This window comes from Nomascus leucogenys, chromosome 12, assembly GCF_006542625.1.
Source record: "Nomascus leucogenys isolate Asia chromosome 12, Asia_NLE_v1, whole genome shotgun sequence".
Classification (NCBI taxonomy): domain Eukaryota; kingdom Metazoa; phylum Chordata; class Mammalia; order Primates; family Hylobatidae; genus Nomascus; species Nomascus leucogenys.
Window position 1 is genome coordinate 95685717 of NC_044392.1, and position 21972 is coordinate 95707688.

General features: G+C 41.2%; 1 long non-coding RNA gene across 1 annotated transcript in view; it reads right to left on the minus strand.

Annotated features, from left to right (window-relative positions):
- Nucleotides 1-21420, minus strand: part of LOC100579340 — a 121561-nt gene extending 100141 nt beyond the window's left edge. Inside the window, exons 1-3 of the long non-coding RNA XR_001114203.1 lie at nt 21290-21420; nt 7644-7834; nt 6171-6554 (exon numbers count right to left, since the gene is read on the minus strand). This is a non-coding gene — a long non-coding RNA (uncharacterized LOC100579340). The remainder of the gene's footprint in view (nt 1-6170; nt 6555-7643; nt 7835-21289) is intronic.
- Nucleotides 21421-21972: the final 552 nt, after the last annotated feature.

A 21972-nucleotide genomic window follows, 5' to 3' on the forward strand; every position in this document is an offset into this window, starting at 1 on the left:
TTTCTTTTAACAGCCGGCCCTCTCTTCCACAGGGCTGCTGCAGTTTTCTGGGGGTCCACTCTACACCCTATTTGCAGCTGGATGTGTCACCAATGGAGGCTGCAGAACAGCAAAGATGGCTGCCTGCTCCTTCCTCTGGGAGCTCTGTCCCAGAGACAGACCTGACGCCAGCAGGAACACTCCTGTATAAAGTGTCTGGCAACCTCTGTTGGGAAATCTTACCCAGCCAGCAGGCACAGGATCAGGAACCCTCTTAACAAAGCATTCTGGCTGCCCCTTGATAGAGGAGGTACATTGCACTGGGGGAATCTTGCTCATCAGGACTGCCCAGATTCCTCAGAGCCAGCAGGGGAAAAGACTAAGTTCACTGATCCAGAGACCATGGGCACCTCTCACCCCACAGACTCCATCCCAGGCATATCAGAGTTCTGTCTGTAAACCCCTAGGCTGGAGTTGCTGAAATTCCCACAGGGAGGCCCCACTCAATGAGGAGAGATGGGTCTAACTTCGGCCTAAACAGGCAGCCTGGCCGTGATCTGCCACAGTCGCTGTGCTGTGCTGTGCTGTGGGGAATGCTTCCTGGGTCCAAACCACTGAGTCTCCCTGGCACCAGCAGGGGAAAACGGCAAACTGGAGCTGCAGTGATGGCTGCCACTCCTCCCCCGAAAAGCTCAGTCGTCTTAGGCAGCAGGTAGCCACAGTGATGGCGGCTGTCCCACCCTCCCAGGAACTCAGTAGTCTTAGGCAGTCTCCAGTGGATCGGCCAAATAGGGTCTGCATAGCTCTGTGCTTGGAACCCAAGGTGCTGGTGGCATTGGCTCATGAGGGTATCTCCTGATCTGCAGGTTGCACAGATCCATGGAAAATTTGCCCATTTCCTGGGCAGGTAGCACAATCACTCACTGCATCCCTTGCCTGGGGATGGGAGCTCCCCTTGCCTCTTACAGATCCTGGGTGGGCTGTCACAGCAACCTGCTTTTCCTGGCTCTCTGTGGGTCATGCCAGCCACCTAGTCATTCCCAATGAGAGAACCTGGATACCTCAGTTGCCAGTACAGGATTCACTCACCGTTTTCATTCTTCTCAGAACCGCAGCTCTGTTCCAAATCTTTCCAAAAGCCTTGCTCAAAAATGCCTACCAACTTTCTCTGTAATAAACTCTTAATTTGAGCACTAGATAAAGGCCTTTCCTCTCATTCTAACTTGATGCAAAGAGAATGAAGAAATTAGAAAGATAAAAATATCTGTAAACTATACTATGATTCTGAATTATATTGAGTCAAATGCTTTAAGACTGCTTACTAGAGTCTCAGTTTACTCAATTTACTTAATGTTTAGAAAGCCTTATATGGTAAGGAGTATAATTTTGTCTCATTTATTGCTGATTAGACACGGTTATTTCCATCTGATACTGGAAACCTGGCAACATAGAAATGCTGAATTCCAGGTACTTGTCAACCAGTAAGCTTGAAACCTGGATTTGCTTTTTATTATATGTATGCCATGGACAAGTTACTCCCTTAAAAACCTCAAGTTTTTCATTTGTAAAATGGACACAGTGGCTCCTACCTTGCAAGCTGTCTGTGAGGCTTGGAGATGGGGTATATAAAGTGCTACTCTACTTCACACTCTCCTTCATCTGTTTTTTCTCCGTTATTCCTTTCCATTGCCAAGGGGCCAACCCTCTTCTCTCTATTGTGGAATAAGAATGATATTTTATTATTTCAATGTTCATTCCCATTTGACCACGACAGCAATCTATTTTAGCAACATCAGCTACACCAGTTCTACATCCACTCTCTTTCCCATCCCTCGGCTTATAGGAGTTAAGTAGCTTCCCTTCAAAGACAATAGATTCTAACACTAAAACAAAATGATTCCACCCCTGTGGAAACTCCCATGAAAAAAAAATTAAAGAACTTTCCAAAAAGTGTAAAAGATACCAGCAGCTGCTCTCTTACATAATGATACAATATTCTTGTGAAAAACTTGGGTGAGAGTCCAGGAAATGTCTAGAGTGACTGTCTTTCTGAAGTAAACATCTGTGTTGATGGGAAATTGAGACATAAACACACATTCAGAATTCAAACACAATTCCCAAGTGTCACATTAGAATTCCATTGGTTTTTATGGAAAAAAAAGATCTCCTAAGTTTTGTAAAATTTCATGTAACAGCAGCCAAAGTCAACCACACAGGATTTTCATCTGTGTGTTTCAGGAAACAATTGGAAAAATTAAAACTGATTTTTTAATGGCTTTTGAATAACTTGGGCATCTTCAACAGCGCCTGCATCAGATCTATGGTCCTTCTGTGCAACTGACACCAGCCATGGTATTTGTCCATAATGATGGTTTCCTTTCTAGTCTAGTCATTGATTTTTCCATTCTACAAAATATTTAGTCATGAATGTTGTGTTTATATGCTCTGTTACGGAAACATCCCGTACACCACAAGCAGCAAAGGCTGTCGCTCATGTGCCACTACCTTGAAAAAATCCACATTTCTTCCTCCCATTCTCCCATCCAAGGATAGGTCACAGTGGAAAGATTACTTCACTGGTCTCATAAAATACACTAGAGCAATCCCACTTCCTAAAAGAACCACACCCTTGTAATCAGAAAAAGAGAATACTGAGCCAACACAAAAATGAAAAGATAGCTTATGTGAAGCCATCCCGTCTCCTTCAGAATGTCTGTCCCCTTCGGGCAGGAAACATTTCTCCTCAGTGTTCTTTATGGTACCAAGTATAACTTTATAGACAAGTGAACTCACAAAAGAAGTTAACGATAAAACCTAAAAGGCTTTTCCTAACATTTTCTTTCCTTTATTTTTAGTATCTTTCTGTAAAATCGCATCTTAAAAAAAGAAAGGGATAAAGATCAAGGAAAGATGAAGGAGAGGATATGAAGAAGTAGAGTAGCACTTTATATACCCCATCTTCAAGCCTTATAGACAGCTTGAAAAGTGGGAGCTACTATGCCCATTTTACAAATGAAAAACTTAAGTTTTTAAGCGGGTAACTTGTCCATGGCATACATATACTAATAAGCAAAGCCAGGTTTCAAACTCACTGGCTGACCAGTACCTAGAATTCAGCATTTCTATATTTCCAGGTAAATGCAGAGCTCTTGACAATCATTTGAGCTAATAGTCAAGCTTAGAGAAAAAAAAAAAAAACACTACTATGATGGAATCATTTTATTCTTGAAATCTGATAAAACTGGTATAGACTAAAGGTCATCTTGGCCATAAATCAATCTTAAGAAAGTGTCCACAAAATGCCTAGTTTTAAGCAACGTAACTTCCTGATGAGTCCTCTGTAATAAAGTAGCTGCAAATGTTTATATAATGAGGCAACTTATTTTATGAGATTACTACCCACAGACTGGTCAGGAGTTGAGGTCTTGTATTACTTTTCTATCGATGAGCAACAATTACCACAAATTTAGCAGCTTTAAAAAATCCAACTTATGGGAGTTGAACAATGAGAACATGTGGACACAGGGAGGGGAACATCACACACCGGGGCCTGTTGGGGATGGGGGTCAAGGGGATGGAGAGCATTAGGACAAATACCTAATGTATGTGGGGCTTAAAACCTAGATGATAAGTGCAGCAAACCACCATGGCACATATATACCTGTGTAACAAACCTGCACGTTCTGCGCATGTATCCCAGAACTTAAAGTAACATTTAAAAAGAAAATCCCACTTATTAGTGCATAGTTTTGTAGGCCATAAGTCCAGCATGGCATGGCTAGGTTCTCTTTAGCATCTGGAAGGCAATGAGTGTGTACCCATTGACTGAATACTTCCTTTTCATATATGCTATTGTTTCTTTCCCTCCTGGACCCTAAGGGTCATTACTGTCTTGATTTCTGAAACCATTGATTAAGCGTGACTATTTTGATTCAACATAGTATACATAACATGTATACTATTTTCAATTTACGTCACTTTCTACCAGAATTCTAGGATTATCCCCAAGATTTCCCTCTCCTTCCTCTGATGTACATGCTCCACCTAATCCCCTAGATTGGGAGTTTGATGGATTTGCCTCCCAGGATTAGGTCACGTTATATGGCAGAGTTAACTTTAGAAAGGGAGATTATCCAGGTGGTCCTGACCTAATTGCATGACCCTTTTAAAGGCAGAGTCTTCTCTGGCTGGCAGTAACTACTAAAAAAATGGGGAACTCAGTACCACAAATGCAAAGGATTGAATTCTGCCAATAACAAAAATGAGCTTGGAACTGGACTTTTCCTCTAGAAAAAAAAACTTTCCTTCAGGGAAAAATTCAGCCAGGCTGACACCTTGATTTCAGCCTCATAAAATGCTAAATAAAGGGGATTCCATGATAATCAAGACAAGGACTTTGTCCTCATGGAGCTTAAAAACCTATCAAGGAACAGCCAGGTGTGGTGGTGTGCACCTGTAATCCCAGATACTTGGGAGGCTGAGGCAGGAGAACCTCTTGAACCTGGGAGGCGGAGGTTGCAGTGAGCTGAGATCGTGCCCCACACTGCAGCCTGGGGGACAGAGTGAGACTCCATTTCATCTCAGATGAGCCTGGGCAACACAGCAAGACTCCACTCCATCCCATCTCAGCTGTCTGTGCTCTCAAAGCACTTCTGAATAATACCAAAGTAATCCATATCACATTGTCCCAAAATTGCTTATTCATACATTCATCTCCTCACTGTTTTGAGCTTCTTGAGGAGAGACACCATGCATAGCACTTGGCATATGGTAGGAGGCAGCAACAATATTCACTGAACGAACTGAATGAATAAATACTGATGCCTTAAGAGGCAATGAATTCCTGCCTTACAAATATTTAACCAAAGACTAGACAATCATTTAGTGGGAGATGCAGAGAGAATTGAAGCATCTGATTACTGGACCGCTGAATAGGATCCTCCAAACCTGAGTTTCCTTGGGACTAGATGAAGAAAGCTAGGAAATGAAAAGTCACAGAGAAGAGAAAGTGCTATGTTCGAGGAATAGCAAGTGGCTCTTTTGCTTGGACAAGAGAGGACAGGATGGAGATAGGATTTCAGCAAGAAAGAGGTGACACACCCAAGAAAGTAAAGGGAAATTATTGAATAAATCTATTCTTTAAGAGGAATGGGCAAGGTAAAGTATCCACCCTGGGATGCCAAAGCCAACAGAGATGAGCAACAGCATGCGGCCATTTCTGCCTATGGATCTGAAGGGGCAAAAGAAGTGGAGTTACCAGAACCCTGTGAAAGAGGGGTTGCTTGATGGGAGTCGTGGCCTGGGTAGAGAAACACTTGGTTACTGCCAGAATCAAGGACTGGCAGGAAGAGAGGGGAGGAATAAGTATCCAGACATCCACCTCCCTCTGTCAGTGGCCAAACCCAATGAAAAGCCAGAGAGTGAGGAAGCCCCAGTGAGGCCTGTAGAAGCCAGGCCCCCAAATCCCAGAGCAGGGCAGAGAATGCACCTGAAGGGTCCAACGGAGTGTAAGCAGCACAGATGGGGAAAGGGAAGCAGAGCCCGACTGTACCAGGTCTCGAGGGGCAGGCAAGGGGCTTGAGCATCATTCAGTGAGCCCTCAAGAGCCTCTGCAGAGTTCGAGGCATGACCCAGGCTCTTCCTGAGGATGACTAATTTAGTGGCTGTCCTCAGACTGAACTCTGAATGAGAAGAGAAAATAGAAGGCAGGGAAACAATCTAAGAAACAACCCAAATGGTTGAAGTGGAAGGTGAGGTGCCTAAAGGAGGGGATGAGCTCGTCATTGCTCTCAGCCACTCACAGGCTTCTCGTGCCCCAGCAGCTTGCTGCTTACCTTCCAGGTGAGCAGGGCACAAAGTCCTTGGGGTTGAGAAGCAAGCTTTTCTCCACACTGGGAAAACACGTCTGTTGTTTAACTTTTTAGGCTCCCACTGATGTTCACTTCACCTCCTTTCCTCTGTGGCTGAAATTACACTGAGCATTGCCAGCAGAAAGGAGCAGTGGAGACTGAAGGTCACATCTGGAGCAGAGGGCAGTCACTGAGTTGCTTAGCACAAGAAGCCGCTAAATGGATAGAGACCCACAGGGAGAAAGCGCTGCTTGATTGGCAGTAGCCACTTCCTAAAGATTCTGATGTCCTGATGCTTTTCTACCATCCTCTTCCTCACAGTGACCAAACCATCCTTCCTACCTTGCCCCTTCCAAAAACTGTCTTCCTTGGGCCTCGTGTCAACGGATTTCCTTGGGACTCATTTTCAGGCTTTAAATCCAAAGTCAATCTGACAACTTTATGGACAACTAGACCAGCACAGAGATGACCAGAAGATTAATATTGTTCCATGAAGCTTTCTGTTTCTGCACGAGTACATCCAGACTTTCTTCTTCCATTACCATTGCTCTTGTCTCCATGGAAGCTACGTCGCACAAAGTGGGCACAGGCATCAGTGGACAGAGCCAGAGTGACCGCCTGGTAGTGCCCTTCGTCAGGTAGATAGGAAATAGCTCCAGCTGTATTTCTTGTTTTCCGTTCAGAATAATAGTCTTTGGTTGTATTGGTATTATTATAGAAAGTTTCCTGAAAAAGAAAAAGCAGCTGCTGTTTGAGTTCTCAGCTGTTTTCTGATACACTATGCAACAAGGCCTCATTTGATTGGGGTTTACATCTTATTTTCTTCACTGCTTCATGAAAAGCTTAGCACCAGTAAGAGGATTATTTACAACATGATATTGCTGAGGTCTGGAGAGCCTTTAAAGATTTGTCTCTGAACAAACTCCTTGCCAGGCTTTTCAAGACCAAGGTGCAGAGGGAAAGAGCATCCAAAAAAAGAAAAAGGCTGAATTACCACACACTTAGAAGTTCTTCCCATACTTGTGGCACTACCATGTATCATCAGCAACATGAATCAACAAATCTCAATAAATAAGTTTCTATTTCAGACTAAAGGGTGAAATGATACAAAACAGCAACACCAAGCATGTGACACACACACACACACACACTCTCTCTCTCTAACCTGTTCTAAAGCAGTCCTCCTCCCATGATTGGAAGCCACATTCCAACTGGAGTTCTTACAACAAATAAAGTGTTTATGAGAATCTTCCCCACTAGCCCCACATCTGCCAGTCTGTCCACTTCCAAGGACAACAAGAACACCAGTCAACCAACCCATGGGCTTTTGCTTAGACTCAGGGCTGTGGTGGAGACAGTCAGACACCCCTCAGTGGAAAATAGCAAGGCCAGCTGAAGGCCAAAGTGGCAAGAAACCACTTGGAAACCACGTGTGTGTGCCCTGAAACAGTAAATAACATTGTGTGAATTCAATCATTCATTCTGTTTATGAAGTCAGCACACAATTATTTATCTTACTACAGATATGTTTTTTTGTGACGTTTTTAAAAAACAATTTTGATGACAGAATAAAAAACCACTTTCTTTAACCCTCCCAATTTTTGTTCCTAAATCTGTTTTCTGTACTAAGAACTGCACAAATGATTTGCATTGTTATTCTGATGTAATCTAAATCTCTTTTCTATAACTAGACTGGTTTCTTGTCTTTCAAATAGACACATGACAGCTGCCTTCCCAATAGAGCCCTGTGCAAAAAGGGGAGGTGCAACCCAAAGAGGGCTGGCAGCTGGAACTTCTCCAGTGTGGGTAGGAGACCTGGCAAGCTACAGGCAGATAGAGAGGACTACGTGGACAGACAGGACCCATGCGTTGCTGTGGCCATCGCTCATGCAGCTGCTCTTCCTTTTATCTTCCGAAGGGTGGCTCTTGGCTGCTGGCTTCACTTTCAGAAAGAACCCCACTTTTGCAAGCCTCGAGGATCAGCTTCTACTCTTGCATCCTATTTTCTTGAGCAAAAAAAGAAATGAATCAGTATTAGAAAGCTCTGAGAACAGGGAAAAGTGAGTAAACAAACTTATTTTTTCCTCTGAATGGAACATAAGTTCTTCATGGACAGAAGCATAGTATAGGTGGTTCATTGTAAAATATTGATATAATATTAAAATAACCCAGTTAGGGGAGTAAAGGGCTTCTTTTTAAATCAGACCTTCCCAGAACTGGGGAGGAGGAGAATACCAGGGTCTGGACTTTTTTGTTTTTTCAAGAAAACATTGTTTTGGGTTTTTTATTTTTGTCAAAAAAGTCATTTTTCTGACTGTGAAATAAAAAAGGTCTATTTTTTTCAGCCTACATTAAGCAGTTCAGCTTATGAATATGAATGGCCTCTGGTTGTTGTCATTAGAATGAGTTGTTTAGTGTATAGTACTCAAAGACTACATTCTCAAACCATTATAAGCAGGATTTTTTCATTCTTCATTCAAGTAAACATGTATCAACTAGCTTCTATGGGTCTGGTATGGGCAAGGGATGTTCTTTGAGAATTATTTTCCAGGTAGAAGTTTATAATGAACCCCTACTTTTACCTCACCAATTAGTAATGGCACGTGCTTGAAAAGCAGCTGTCCAGGATCTCACCTACATGATCTGCACATCCAGAATGGGGAACACTAACTGGCATTATATACATAGGAGAAAACATATAGCTCAGCACTTACGCACACTGACTCTGAAGCCAGCTGTCTGGGTTCAGTTCCCACCTCTGCCACTTGCTAGATCAACTAGAAAAACAATTTCTCATTCAAGTAATAATACAAACAATTTAGATAAGGATCAGCACATAGGAAGGTACTCTACTAAGTGTTAGTTATTATTAAGAGCCTGGTTTAACAGGGCTCTAAGCCACCACCCAGAAAGATCACTGAGAACCCAAGGCCTAGCCTTCCTCCTACTGAAGAGTCATTCCCTCCACTCCCCACCAGCCCTGCTGACGCTGCCCTGTCTTGCTAGTGATGCCACCCTAATAATGTGAATGCCTTCACCACTGCCTTCTCCAGCCTCTCAATGTTGCCCTCTCAGTCTCCTGAGTTGATCCTGTGGCTCTCTCAAATAGAAGGGAGGATTCTCTTTCTATCATTGTCGTAACCTTTTACCAGACCTTTAAGTGTGACCGTGATCTCTCCCTTTTTTAATAAATCTCCCATAAAGGGTAGCTTACTGTTAGTTTCCTTCAAAACTATCTTCCAAATAACTCAAGAAAAGCAACCCCCTCAGCAAAGTCAGAAAATATTTGAGTGGCAGCTTAAATAACCTGCTCAACGAGTCTCTTCCCACTGATGATGTTACTGTTCCACCGAGGTAGTTAGGCATCTTGAGCTCGCCCTATACGTGAGTATCATTATACTTTTTGTACAGTAGTACCCTCTTATCTGTAGTTTCATCTTCCATGGTTGCAGTTACCTGTGGTCCAAAGATAAATGGCTATAGGCAAACCCCACTTGATTTTGCTTCACAGATATTGCAGTTTTTTTTTTTTACAAATTGAAGGTTTGCAGCAACCCTGTGTTGAGCAGTCTATCAGCACCAATTTTCCAACAGCATGTGCTCACTTCATGTCTGTCAGCACTTTTTAAGAATAAGTTTTTTTTTGAGATGGAGTCTCACTCTTGTCTTCCAGGCTGGAATGCAGTGGTGTGATCTGGGCTCACTGCAACTTCTGCCTCCCAGGTTCAAGTGATTCTCTCATCTCAGCCTCCCAAGTAGCTGGGATTACAGGGTGCACCACCACACCTGGCTAATTTTCATATTTTTAGTAGAGCCGGGGTTTCACCATGTTGGCCAGGCTGGTCTTGAACTCCTGACCTCAGGTGATCCGCCCGTGTCGGCCTCCCAAAGTGCTAGGATTACAGGCATGAGCTACCACACTCAGCCAAGAATAAGCTATTTTTTATTTAAGATATATACATTGTTTTTCTAGACACTTAATAAGCTACAGTGTCGTGTAAACATAACTTTTGTATGCACCGGGAAACCAAAAAAAAAAAAAACAAACGTGTGACTCACTTTACTGAGATATTTGTTTTATTATAATTGTCTAGAACCAAACCTATAATATCTCCAAATATGCCTGTACGGAAAATAAGATTTTAAAAGACAGAGATCACATCACATAACTCTTAATACAGTATGTTGTTATAATTGTTCTATTCTAGTATTAGTAATTGTTGTTAATCTCTTGATGTACCTAATTTACATGATAAACTTTATCATAGGTATTTATGTATAGAAGAAAACATAGTATATATGGAACTCAGTACTATCCTTAGTTTTAGACATCTGGTGAGGGTCTTGGAAGTGGATCCCCAAAGATAAAGAGAGACAATTTTATATCCCCACATATACCTCACATCAACACACACAAGCATACACATGCGTGCACACACACACACACACACAGCCTTGCATAACACCTTACTGGAGAATTTTAGTTCCCTTATCTTGAGGATCAATCGACAATTCCAAATTTTCTTTACCATATTTTCAGGGCACCTGTCAAGTTCTCATGCAAATAGAGCTCTGAAGTCTGTTAGCCCCTGTCTGAGACTACGTATAAGACTTCCTTGATCCTGTGTTTTTCCTGATGTTTACCTGTTAGTATTTCTTAAATGGTGATCAGGAACCATTGACATCAAAATCACCTGAGCAGTCTTGTTAAACATTTATATCAGCTGAGTCAGAATCTCTAATTAGGAGATTAGGACCCTAATTAGGATGGCTATTACAAAAAAGTCAAAAAATAACAAATGCTGGCAAGGATGCGGACAAAAGGGAACTCTTCTACACTGTTGGAAATGTAAACTAATACAGCTAATTAGGAAAATAGTACAGGGGCTCCTCAAAAAACTGCACAGAACTACCGTATGATGTAGCAACCCCTCTACTGGGAATTTATCCAAAGGAAAGGAAATCAGTATATTACAGAGACATTTGTACTCCCATGTTTATTGCAGTACTATTCATAATAACTAAGATGTAGAATCAACCTAGGTGTCCAACAACAGATGAATGGATAAAGAAAATGTAGTATATATACACTATGGAATACTATTCAGCCATAAAAAAGGATGAAATCCTGTCACTCACAATAACATGGATGGAACTGGAGGACATCATGTTAAGTAAAATAAGCCAGGAACAGAAAGTTAAACATCACATCTTCTCACTCATCTGTAGAAACAAAGAAAAAGTTGATCTCAGAAGTAAGAAGAAAAACAGGATACTAGAGGCTGGGAAGGGTAGGGGAAAGGGGGGAATAGGAAGAGATTTGTTAAAGGATACAAAACTTCAGCTAGAAAGAAGTACGTTCTAGTGTTCTACACCACTAGGATGACAATAGTTAACAATAATATGTTATATAGTTTCAAATAGCTAGAAGAAGGATATTGAACACTCCCAACACAAAGAAATGATAAACGTTTAAAATGATGGATATGCTAAGTACCCTGATGTGATCACTGTACATTATATGTATCAAAACATTGCTACATACCCCATGAATATGTACAAATATTATTTATCAATTTTTTAAAAAATTAAATATTTTTTTAAAAAACAAAACAGAAAAGAATCCCTGGGCATAAGAGTCAACATGTTCAATTTTTATAAGCTCTACCTTAATATACTCTGAAGTTTGAGAACTACTGTTCTACATCATTTTGAAATATATATTGTTTTGAAACAAACATTAACTGCATTAAGCATTATGTGTCTATCTGATCACTTAAATTATTGGAAGTAATTACAGTGATATTGAACATAAAATCCTGTATGCCATCCTTTATTATTTAAAATATGCTCCATCACTAAGGTGAAGAATGTCTGCAAGGCAGGAAAACCTCTGGCCTCAGGAACCAATGAGAACAAATCAAAGAATTGGTACAAATATGCAGTTGAAGCCCCTAATAGCAAGTCCAAACAGCCTCTCGGTTAAGTAAATGAGCATTGCAGTCAGCAAGACCTGGATTCAGTTCCCAGTATGGCCACTAACTCCCTGTGTGACCTTTGATTTTCTTAACCAGTCTGTGCCTCATTTTTCTTACCTGTAAGATTTAGGTACTAATACGAACCTCACAGATTTATTGTAAGAATGGATCAAGCAAATGTAGGCAAGGTATTCAGTACAGTACACAGCAAGCCCAGTAAGTCATTATTTCTGAAAAAAAGTACCCCCAGTGGGTTCCAAATAAACCAAACAGCTCTCATCTAAATAAAATCTTCAAGACTGTTGGCGAGCTGCTGGCCTGATGCCACTTTGCCTTCTTTCCAAGTACCTGGATACCTTGATAGTGTGATCTTCAAATCACGACAGAGAAAAGCAACATGAGTCCAAACAGCATTCTACCAGACAACTCCAGCCCTAGAGAAGAGTCGAGAAAAGGAGGGCAAAATCCAAAGAATAAACCGTCTTCAAAGGTGGGACAGATTCACTCAATAGATATTTACAGAGCACCCGTACCAAGCACTGTGTGGTGCTGGGAATGCAGCTCAGAACGGACTCTGTTCCCTTGTGGAGTTTATACCCCAGTGCAGGGAAGCAGATAATAAACAAGTAAATTAGCAAAATATAAAATATACAATATTGTCTCATGGTGAAATGTGCTATAGAGAAATAGAAAACAAGGTTGGGGGGAAAAAGAGAGCCAGGGTGAATAATAATCAAGATAAAGCAGAAAAATCTATTACGAGAGATAAGGGAGGAGGAACTGCTTTTCCCTAATCTCTGTCATCCACTCAATACAGCACTTCAGACATCAGATTTGTGGGGGTTTTCCCCACATGAGAAGCAAGCAATTCTATAGCAGATACCACCTGAGTATCCTCTAATTCAATTCAATTCTGACACTGTCCACCTATAGATAGTATCAGATCCTACAGGTTGAAGGCTCAGTACCACAAGACAGCCCCTCACTTCAGATGCCAGTGGCAAGTAGTAGGTTGTCACTACGTCTGACTGACTGGGTATAAACCAGGGTTCCCACAACCCTTTCCTTGGGTGCAATTGATTTGCTAGAGTGGCTCATATAACTCAGGAAAACACTTTATTTGCCCATTTATTGTAAAGATGTGCAGGGCAAGGTATGGATCAAGCAGCATACCACCCTCCGGGAACCCCCACAAGTTGATCTATTAGGAAGCTCCCCAAACTCAGTCCTTTGGGCTTTTATGGAGGCTTCATTACAGAGGCATGACTGGTTAAATCATTGGTTATTGGTGATCAGTTCAACCTTTAGCCCCTCTACCATACCAGGGGGTTGAGAGTAGGGGTTGAAAGTCCCAACCCTCTAATCATGCTTTGGTCTTTCTGGGTGACCAGCCCCATTCTGAGGCTACCTCGGGGCCCCCAGCTACCTCATTAGCAAACAAATGACACATAGACTGGTCAGGCATAGTGGCTTCTGCCTGTAATCCCAACACTTTGGGAGGCCGAAGTGGGAGAATCGCTTAAGCTCAGAAGTTTGAGACCAGCCTAGACAACATGGTGAAACCCCATCTCTACAAAAAATACAAAAATTAGCCGGGTGTGGTGGCATATGGCTGTAGTCCCAGCTACTCTGGAGGCTAAGGTGGGAGGATTGCTTGAGCCTGGAAGGCAGTGGTTGCAGTGAGCCAAGATCGCACCTCTGCACTCCAGCCTCCGTGACAGGGCAAGATCCTGTCTCAAAAAAACAAAAACAAAACAAAAAAAAGACATCCAGACTCAGAACTTTTTAATTTCTCTGCCTTTTCATTCATTCTACTGGTGTTACCCAGCACTCACTGTGCCCAGAGGTCTCTGTGGAAGAAGCAACTGGAAGGGCCCCAGCCCCTCCAGGAGTTTACAAGCAGACCCAGAAAGAAGGTTCAACCCTTTACAGTGAAAGCAAGCAAAGGAATGAGCTTGCTCTGGGGTGTAACCAACACGTGCAAGAGGGGACTAAGGGCTTCAAGTGATCCTGTTTGAAGCTAAATTTTATTTCCATTATGAAGGCCCTTTGGAAGGAGTGAGGACAGAGATATCTGCGAGTCAGTCTGTGCAGCTCCTCGCTGGTGGGATAAGTTCTGGGTGAGACTGTGCTCTGGCGGCACAAAACAAGATCCCAAAGAAGGGCCACAGCATGAGCCCCACTGGCAGCTGCTTGCCACAGGGAAGCCAGTCACAGACAAGGTTATTAAAGCCCACACCTCCACTGCTGGATCCCATTTTTAAGATTGAAAAAGCTGAAAATTAGTGCCAATTTACAGGTCAGAGCTACCAAAAACTCAAATCATAATTAAGAAAGGGCAAATTATATTTACCGGGAAAAACAAATTGCCACAAAGGGAGTGCTGGAACAAGTACTAGGAACACACAGTGCCCATTTCCTTCTTTTCTCCGGTCAGTTTAAGGGTGTTTTAAAAGCAAAGAGGCAGCAGATAGAGAGGAAGCTGAGGGAACAGTGCAAACACACAGAGGAACAAAACTGGAGTGGGGATCTCACGACCCTGAGCCAGACGTGGTCCAAGTGGAATGCAGATCTCATCATGTTGCTCCTCTGTTTAAAACCCTGCAGAGGCCGCCCACTCTGCTTTGAATAAAGCCCAAATTCCTTCACGTGGTCCACAAAGACAGGCAGAATCTGGTTCCTTGCCTGGCTGTATCTCACCGTTTGCCAGAAAGGGATGTACTGGTTGGTTTAAGCCAGGCAGGATCCACCGCTGGAACCAGATGTGGTATCCAGTCCATGCCAGATGCATAGCTGAGCAAAGCAGAACCCAACCTTAAAGACAAAAACTCAAGTCTGTTAAAGAAATGAAGAAGCAGACACCAAGGAAGCAATCAACAAATACCCATTTTAAAGGTAAATCAACTTTCCAAGGCAGTGTTCAAGTTTTTCCGCTATGTAAAAAAGTATTCTAACACTCCTGCATTGCTTAGAGAAGCTGTGATTCTTAGACTCAGACAGAACTGTGGAGATAGAGCCCAGTCTAACTCCCTCTTGTTACAGCAATGAAGGCATAGAAAAGTGAAGTAATCACCCCAGGATACACATCAGTTAGTGCCCTTGAAAAGAATAATACCCAATTGCTTTTATTTCTGAGCTAACATGCTCCTTCTAGTATGTCATTACTACACAACCAGGACAGAATCAAACCATAGGATTTATCTATTGTTATTCTAAAACATACAGTTTATTGGCAGAGAGAGTATGTTTGTTGGGTTTGTAAGGAAGGGAGTAGGTAGAAAAGAATGAAAGAATGGAAAAAAAGAGCAGTTTTAATATCATTTTAACTTTCTTTTAATTCACAAACTTTCTTTTTTGTATTTTATTTTATATGTTTATTTTAGATTCAGGAGTTAGAGCTGCAGGTTACACGGATATATTATGTAATACTGAGATTTGTGTTTCAATTGAATCTGTCACCCAAATAGTGAACATAGTACCTGATAGGTAATTTTTCAAGCCCCGGCCTCCTCCCTCTCTCAGTATTTGCTTTTCTGTTCCTGTTAATTCACTTAGGATAATGGCCTCCAGTTGCATCCATGTTGCTGCAAAAGACATGATTTCATTCTTTTTTATGGCTGCATAGTATTCCATGCTGTATATGGACCACATTTTCTTTATCCAGTCCACCATTGATTGGGTGGAGTCCATGTCTGTGCTATTGTAAATTCACAGAACTTTCTAATGCATTTACTAACACTAAAAACAACAGCTTTTCTTACAGTTGAGAAAATGTGACATCCAGAACTTTGATGATAAGAATCCATGTAGTAACAATAATTGGGCTTATAAGTCCTGGTTCCTGGGCTGAACACCATTTGGGGCAAAGACAAGTTGTTGACTGTGCCCTCAGCACTGGTGTGCTGGAGATCTTCTAGGGGATCCTCATTTGGAATGGCTTTGATGTGAGGAAGCACTCTTCAGGGTACAGAGAGTAAACACACCTGTTGGTCAATTTTCTTCAATCTTTTTTTTTTTAATTTTACTTTAAGTTCCAGGATACAAGTGCAGAATGTGTAGATTTGTTACATAGGTATATGTGTGCCATGGCGGTTTTACACACCTATAAACCCATCATCTAGATTTTAAGCCCCCGCATGCATTAGCTATCCTAATGCTCTCCCTCCCCTTGCCCCCAACCCCCTAACTGGCCCCAGTGTGTGTTATTCCCCTCCCTGTGTCCATGTGTTCTCATGGCTCAACTCCCACTTATGAGTGAGAACATGTGGTGTTTGGTTTTCTTTTCCTGTATTAGTTTGCTGAAGATGATGGCTTCCAGCTTCATCCATGTCCCTGCAAAGGACATGATCTCATTCTTTTTTATGGCTGCATAGTATTCCATGGTGTATATGTACCACATTTTCTTTATCCAGTCTATCATTGATGGGCATTTGGATTGGTTCCATGTCTTTACTACTGTAAATAGTGCAGCAATAAACATACATATGCAAGTGTCTTTATAGTAGAATGATTTATATTCCTTTGGGTATATGCCCAGTAATGGGATTACTGGATCAAATGGTATTTCTGATACTAGACCCTTGAGGAATCGCCACACTATCATCTGCAATGGTTGAACTAATTTACATTCCCACCATATGTTGGTCAATTTTTTTAAAATCACAGAGCATAATGTCTTCATCTATGTGGTCATATATGGCAGTATTTCCTTCTTTTTCAACGCTGAGTAATATCATATTTACAGTTGTCACTTGGTATCTACCCCAGATTGGTTCTAAGAGCCCCAAGGATGCCAAAATCCAAGGTTGTACAAGACCCTTATATAAAATGGCATCACATTTGCATATAACCTACATACATCTTCTGGTATAATTTAAATCATCTCTAGATTACTTTTAATAGCTAACACAAGGTAAATGCTATGTAAATAGTTGTTATACTGTATTATTTTTTATTTGTATTATTTTTATTTTGGGGGGATTTTTTTATTCTACATTTTTTATCTATGATTGCTTGAACCTGTGGATACAGAGAGCTAGCTGTATATACCACATTTTCTTTATCCATTCATTCATTGATGGGCAGTTAGTTTGTTTGCACCTTTTAGCTATTGTGAATAGTGCTGCAACAAATATGAGAGTGCAAATATCTCTCTGAGATCCTGATTTCAACTCTTTTGGATAAATACTCAGAAGTAGGATTGCTGAATCATGTAGTAGTTCTATTAAAGGACAAATACGGCATGATTCCACTCATATGAGGTATCTAAAATAGTCAAACTCATAGAAGCAGAGAATAGAATGGTGGTTATCAGAGGTTGGGGAGAAGGGGAAATGGGGAGTTGCTAGTCAACAGGCATGAAGTTTCAGCTGTGCAGCATGAAGAAGCTCTAGAGATCCGCAGTACAACATTGTGCCTATGGCTAACGGTCCTGTATTACACACTTTAAAATGTGTTCCAAGGACAGATCTCATGTTAAGCGTTCTTACCAGAACTTTTTTTTTTTTTTTTTCTTTTGTAAATCATAAAGCAATCTGGGCTCTAGGGCCTGTGAACTCTCAGCCAGGTCACAAAACTGCATTTCATATTCAGGGCCGAACAGCTAGTAAGAGCCAGTTATGGGCATGGGAAGAATGAATCAAAAATTGGCAAATCTTCCCAGTGGCCTGGCAAGTCTATCCACTAGAAGTCACACCTCCTCCAGGTGAGGAGGGGCCGATTCAAAGGCAAACAGCTCACTCAGAGGGAGTTTGTCTTAAGCCGTTATTTACTTTAGTATCTCAGCAGGAATTAGTTTAGGTGAAGTGTGGCTCGCCTTGCTGCCCTGCCCAGATTCCCCCCTCTGGCCTTCCTCTCCTGCAGGCCTTCTTTCACCCTCTGGCCCAAATTCTCTTCCTAATGTAAGTTGAATTGTGTGATTCTTCTGCTTAAAACAAACACTTTGACAAATTTAAATGTTCGTAAAATAAATCCCCCCTTGTTAACCCATTAACACCCAATTAAACCCCCCCTTGTTAACCCATTAACCTTTATTTGAGGTCCAGACCCCCTACCCATAATTCAACCTGTGCTCTCATCCACCAAACCACAGAGGCCACCTCCCAGGTCACCTTCACTTTCAAGCCTACCTACTCTTATTCTGGCTGTTTTCTCCACTGAAAGTCCTCCCCTGCCTTAACTGTAGAACAAAGCTTGACTAATTTTTAAGGCCCAGGTAAACATTATCCCTTCTCTCAATTTTCCTCCATAGTTTTCCTTTTCACATCCCATACCTCCCCATCCAAATATAACACTATGTTTCAGTCATTTCTTTGCCTTTTGGTCTCCTACAAGGCAAGAACTGTATTTTACTCACCATTGGGTTGCCAGCCATTGTGCAGAGTAGATGCCCAACTAATGTCCATTTAGTTGGATTGAATTATTTAATATCTGTCTTGCTTCAAGCCAGATTCAAATCACACCTTTCAGAAGTCACCCTAAACTATCCTAACTGTAGCCTCAGCCAATGTCTTGAATCAGTCTGATTCCTCCCTCTCTTAACTCCAAATCTACAAGTGCAACTCCAGTTCCAAATCCCAGGACCCGGTATGAACTGAGTCACCCAGACCAAGTAATTCCAGCCCACATTCCAGAGCTCAGCATCAAATCACCCTTGCCAATCTCACATTTACTTATTAACTTATTTAAAAAACATCTGAAAGCCTACTTTGCACCAGACCCTATATCAGGCACAAAAGAAATAAGGATGAGGAAGTTAAGAGCCCTGCCCTCAGGGAGCCCACAGTCTAGTTGAGGAGGGTAAGAGGTAAACAACAACTCTGTTGCAAATCCTTCATCATATCTTGCCCAATTCCCAGTCTCTCTGCTCCATTTCTTGTTCTTGGGATTCTTTTTGCCTTGATTCCTGTTTCAGAAACCCCAACTTTCTTTTCAGACAAATCTTGCAATCTCACTACCAGGACAAAAGCCCTGTCCCCAAATTTTTCTTCAGTACAACCAGACTTCCTACAAACTACTCTTTATGGAGTAAGGAAAAGCCAATTTCTTCATGGGATTTTTTGTTTCAGGACTCTCCAGCATGTCTCTGAAGTCTGGAATCTAATATGAATTATCCAGTGTTCTTTAACTTAAACATATATAAGATTCTGTAAAATCCTATTTAAAATGGATGTCCTCAGAGTCTATTCCCAGATATTCTGGTAATCTGTATTTATTACAAGCCTTCCAGGTGATTTTGAAGCATGTGGTCCAGGAACTTTGCAAAATACCATCTTAAGATCCACAGGTGCACTGAGTCTTGGAAAAATCTACACTGTATCTTACCCTTCTCCACCACTACCACCATAGACTTGGACCCTAAAAACCTTCAATGGCTGGGCTAATCCTTCAAGTCTCCTGCCAAAGGAAGTGTAATTTAGACAGTGAGGACCTACTGTGCATGACTACCTCAACTTTTGAATATTACCATTCCCAAACTCCCCACCATTGGTCACTGTCCTGGTGCTTTATCTTGACCTTTTTGCCAGTTACTTGCTAGGACTCTGATCTATTTCCATTACCACTGAGACACCATGTTTTGCAAACTAATATCTAAAATTTTGTTATTCTTTCATCCCCCTGTCCACCATCCCTACCTAGATAGGTTTCGTTCCAGTTCCAGCCCTTCCCAACTACCCATTCAAGTGTAAATTATCAACTGTATCTGCTCAAATCCTCAAAAATCCCAGCCCACGGTCATATTTTATTCATCTGAAATACTATAGCACCAATTGTCTATGTCACTCATTGACACTTGTTATACTTTGTCCTGTTACCTATATCCTATCTCTCCAGCTAGACTGTAAATTAGTATTTGTAGATTAAATAATCATAAATGCCCTAGCTGGGAGGACAAAAAAAAAAAAAAAAAAAAAACAAGAAATTTATGATAACGGTAAAGATCTAGAGGAAATAGTGTTGCCAGAAAGGTCAGGCTTAGAGGAAATACTAGAGTTTGTATTGACTCCTCAGAAGAAAGGGTATTTAACCATCATGATAATATTTCCCATTTATTGAGGGCCAATTATTGGCCAGGCTATGCCTGCTGTATTACCTGTCTTTCCTCTAATCCTCACAACCATCCTTTGAAGAAACTGAGGTTCAAGGAAGTCCTCATATTTCTGAAGTTGATACAGCCAAAAAATGAAAGTGCTGAGATAATAACTCAGCCCATGTTCTTACTGCATGGTCCAAAGTACCACGGTCTTTCCACTACACTACAAATCAAGGAAACAAGTATCACCAGCTCCTCAATTTTGCCAGAGCTTCCTCATCCCTAAAAAGCTCTCACGTCACTTGGAAGTTTCCAACAAGTTCAAAAATGTATAAGAAAGAAAAAGCATTTTCCTAGAATAATTAGGGAATAACATGCAGTTAGGTGTACAAAGCAAGAAAGGAAGTTTTTCTGCCCAACAACAGTGTTTATTCCTCTGCTCAACTTTGTGGTACTAAACACAAAGCAAAACAAACTCTGGACATTTTAATGTTGTTTTCTTATTGGAGAATCTGACTTCTACTTCATAGGACAGGAAAACAGACCACTGAGCAGGCTGAGGCATGGGGGCTCCTTCTAATAAGACTTTATGGCTGAGCTTCTGTAGGTTCTGTATCAGCCTAAAAGATCCCTTGGCCCCTCTCCTAATTGAAGAGGCTGCTCCCAGCGTGAACACTGGATAAGCTGCCCACGGCTTGGACCCATGCTAGGCAGAACACCCTCATGGCTTCCAGGCAGCTTCATTGGATGCCAAGAATTCATTAATTGATACCAATGGGGTTATTATATAAGCTTGGGACTAGAGCATCATAAAGACAGGAAGCAGATGCAGCGGAGCCACAGACCTCACACTCCCCGGCACTCCAGCTGCTGTCTGGAGTATTGGTGAGTGCATTGGGTTTGGAGTCAAAAGCTCAGGTCTGGGTCTATGGGGACTTTGCATCTTGTTAACCTTTCTAATTCCATGTATCATTTATTAAGGCCTTTTAACTTATTTAAATCTCAAGCAATTCCTATGATATAGTTATTTTCCACATTTTCTGATTCAGAAATATTAAGAAATATACTCAAGACTTCATACCTTATAGTAACAAAAACAGAATTCAAAAAGATATGTATGATTCTAAAACATACAGTCTTCCTGTAACACTACTCCAAAGAAATTGAGAAACCATTCAAATTTGGATATGTTGTTATTAATTTGGACATCTTGATTGATAAGCATAAAAATGTAGCACATTTGGAATCAAACTGATTACCACCTTAATTATCTAGAAATATCAGAGAAAAGCCAACTCTACAAGGTTCAACATGGCAGGACGATGGCTATATCCAGATAATTAAAATGTATAGGAAACTACGGGAAAAGGTAAAGGAAAGAGTTAAGACTTTTCAGAGACTTGAGGGAAACAGAAAAAAAGCAGACAATCATTTTGTCTTCATTTTCAAACCTGAGTACACCACTGAGAAAGAAACAGGCTCTGTTCTTCATTATTTCTTTGTTCATTTTTGGCTGAAGTGGATTTAGGTCCATGCTGGGAATAAATAGGATAGACTCTGAGGTGGTTACCAAGTCAGCAATGGCACAAGTAGTACTACTCATGAAAATTATTCCAACTGTCTGACTCAGACGCCAGCTCAGATTTCAACTCCCTGCAGCCATTTGGTTGAAAGGATTTCATAATTTTCAAGGAAGCATTTAAAGTTTGTATTTCATCTCAAGGAAAGTAAAGGACATATTTGTTCTCTGCCTTGGATCAGAAATGTGCTTGATTTTGTAAAGATTGCATAGAGAGAGAATACTCACCTGTAATCTCTTTAAAATTATTTCTCATTGCATCCCTTTTCTGTCTAACTTCACAGCAATTGTTTGAAGACCAATGCAGTCACCTTTCCTTACCTACTTCTACAGTAGTATATTCTGAAATTATAACATCAGAGCTAATTATTGTTTTATAGTATACTGAGATACATGTATAAACTCCTGATTATTACTCATTTTTTCAGTAAACTTTGCCTGAGAATCTATGATACGCCAAGTGTTATGTTAGGCACTAGGGATCCAAAAATGAATAAAACAGGTCCTTACCTTCAAAGTGGTTATGTTTAGTGGGGAGACAGTCAGACAAGTGAT